Below are 3,572 nucleotides of genomic sequence, written 5' to 3' on the forward strand. Positions count from 1 at the left end.
TACTCATTTCTGTTAGAGACTGAGTCGACTTTAGAGCCATAGTACGGTTGGAAGGATTAAGTCAATTGGAAACAAATCCACCTCATCGGGACTCGAACGTACGACCTTCCGGCTTATGGCATAATGCCTCAACCAGCTACGCTATCGCGTGTACCCTTCTTAAATTTGGCGGTATGTATATACACCGCTATGCTTTGTAACATTATGCAATGTATGTCCATACATAGGATGACAAATTTGTTGAAGTAATGAGGTCCCAGAGTAACATAGTCTCTTTTTGGGGGTGGGGGATAAATTCTGACAGTAACGAGGGGAACAATATGAAGACTTGAATGTGGGCCTGTTACTGAGATATGTATAGCATATCACGTCAGAATTTATAGAGAAAGAGAGACACATATTTTGTATCTCTTAACTTTCATAAGTTAAGCAACAGGATTTTCGGCATAATTAAATACGTGAGCGAATGTGACATTACTGTTACAACGAATATTAACAAAGACATTATCGTGACAATAAACAGACCAGCAGAGGCCAATTAAGTGTTGGACATGGTGACTTATTCGGACCGAGGGGCAGTTATTAAAGGGAGTTCATTCGTGAATTCAAGAGATTAGTCCGAGATTCTTCACAGCGATTCGTCAGGTACGGCATTCGGTAGGAGTTAAATGTGTGTGCAGTGATTCGACGGTCGGCATTCGTCACAATGGAAGAGAAGACAGTCGTAGTTAAGCGTGGAATGGAGCGAGCCGTAGGCCGTCTCTGACTGTGAGCTGTCATAATTGATTGTAATTGTAAGGAATTGCCAATAGTCCCAAGCATATAATCTAGAACCCATTATTATTAGTCACGCCAACCCCGATGCGTGACAATATATTGAACAGTAAAGTAGTATTCACTATCAACGTAAAACAGATTGTAATAATATGGTTCCATATTAAAATATAATTCAAGAATTAAGACTGAATTCTTGTGTACGCCTGATGTTGACCTCTTGAAGGTCGAAAGACGTTTTCACAAAAACGAATCACGATACGCTTGTATCGATTTGTCTTTATTTACATTCGCAGGTATTATTTTTGTGATATATATCTCCTCGCCTATTGTAAAAGAAAATATGTTCTATAAACTTACATGACTTCGGTATCTTAGAGTGAATAGCCTTAATGTTAAGAGAAAGCGTTGCCACCCAGCTGTTGATAATGACAATGAATGAACTATTCTGAGGCCATTCAGCCTCTTAACCAGTTAGGACCAGAGGCCCAGAATATTAATATGGCGTCTCACACCTTGGTACAGTCCTTCCATTCTTGCCATAAAAATTATTTTTATAATTTCTCCAGATTTTTTTATTTAAGTAAAATTTCCAGCAAAATTTTTCGGGATACCTGAATGTATTAGGCTAAGGTTCTTTAGAACTACAAAATAACTGATTTACTAGTCGATTAATATCGCTAAAACGGAGTACATCTTGAGAAGTTAATAAACTTCATTACTCTGTTCGATTCTATACTTTTTGATTTCTTCTAAATCACGAAAGTTTACAAATATTAGTGGCATGATATACGTCTACTGCAACATAATTACAATGCATAATTCTCGATTGTTTTCTGCGTAAAACTAATTATTTTTTAAATTTTTGGGGGGTATAGTGAGACTGATTCTACTTGGTATGTCGGCCAGTGTTTGGCCCATTATATCAGCCCCGGATGGTAGATGATGATGATGATGATGATGATGATGATGATGATGATGATTGTGGAGTATTCGGTGGAATGTGAATTGTAGGAGAAACCAAAGTACTCGGAGAAAACCTGCCCAAGTGCCACTTTGTCCAACACAAACCCCACATGACCTGACCTGGGATCAAATCGAGGCGGCGGTGGGAAACCGGATACTAACCGCCTCGGCTATGGTAAGGCCTAAGTAAAATGATATGTTAAAATTCCTGTTTCATTTTTTACAAACTAGGCCTATACATGAAATCTGAAACAATTTAAATCAGTGTCATAAGGATGTCTTCTTGCGTGTGACTCCATATAGCCTGGTATATAGATACCAACGTTTTGAAAGGTCTTGGTGCCTCGGTCTTCAGAATAGGAGAGTGAAGATTCTGCCCAGAAAATGGAGGCAGCAAGTTCCTCCGAAACACTGATATATATCTACCAGACTACGTGGTGCCAGAAGGTCGTAATAAAGTGCATTTGGCTCACAGAATGTGGAGAGTGCTTATTTGTTTCGCGATATTCTCAGAATAAACATGTATCACCCCTCCCCCCAGCCATCATTAGTTGGTTTGTCTTGGTAATGCAGACGCAAAGTGTTTTCTACGGATTATGAACTTGGACATTATTAGATGAATTTCTGGCGTCGATGTTTCAGTGAATTATTATTGATCTTGGAACAGCAGCTTTACGACCTGGTTTATAGCCATCGATGTGAGGATTGTGGCAAGCTGAAGGCTTCACATCCGTGGAAGTACATAGACTTTGCTGCCACTTTCCGTGCAGTGAAGAAGTTGATGAACTGAGGAATCTTCTTGAAGGCTTGTTTCATATCCTTCTGTCTCTTGTTGCAAATGAGTGATTCTCTTCAAGGTATCAAGTGAGCAAAAATCGCAAGACACGTTCTGCTGAACTCCAGACACAGCCTGCGAGATAAGCCAAGCTAACAGAAGCCTCAAGCAATGAGTCTCTCTTGCTAGGAATTTATATGTGAAACTTTTATAAACAAGCCTGAGGCCTGGGACGGGTTTCATTAACACTTATGACTTGGAGCAAGGAGCTGAGAGTGGAGGAAGACGAGCTGCCGGATAGAGTGATTATCCTTGTTTTCAGATAAGATCAAGCTAGCGAGAAGGAAGAGAATAGCTTTTATATCCGGGACTTGGCAGCAGTTCTTTCATGATAGCAAACCTGCCCTTGGAGCGCTCGTTGTCTCCACTATTTGTAGGTCTGTATTAGAAGTAGTCTAACCCTTTCACGTTAGAGATTCATTTAAAGAGTATATAAAGGTAGGTCGGGAGGACAGTAAAGCGATAGAAAGTAAGCAAGCAGGAGCTGCTGGAAGTGGACTATAAGTGTGGTTATGGAACAGAGTGTACAATTGAGCAAATTTGTACTATATTCATCTCAATATTGTAATATGTATACCCATTACTAGGCAACAGGTCGGTAAACATATTCCCGCAACACACGCGCTCAACAATAGGACATCCATTGCTAGGTAACAGATCGGTATACGAGCGTTCTGGAAAGCACAAGACGGTGTTTTCTGTGGGATCCGTGCAAAGTGGTTATAAGAAGTGTTTAGCAGGACATAGAAAGTTACCCCGTGTGGAGGCGGGGTCGAATACCTTCACCGTGGCCCTGCGAGTCGTAGGAGGCGACGAAAAGGGAAGTCTCAATTCTGAGACAGTAAAATATGGTCCTGAGTCCCAAGGGATTCGGACCCGAGTAAGACTGCGCTGGCAAGGGCCAGCAGCATATACAAAAGACAGACCCGTCCTCTCGTCAGAGAAGGCGCCCCACAGAATCAAGACCGTAACTGTCAAACGATAATAATTAATATCT

Source organism: Cryptotermes secundus, unplaced genomic scaffold, assembly GCF_002891405.2.
Source record: "Cryptotermes secundus unplaced genomic scaffold, Csec_1.0 scaffold71, whole genome shotgun sequence".
NCBI classification, from domain to species: domain Eukaryota; kingdom Metazoa; phylum Arthropoda; class Insecta; order Blattodea; family Kalotermitidae; genus Cryptotermes; species Cryptotermes secundus.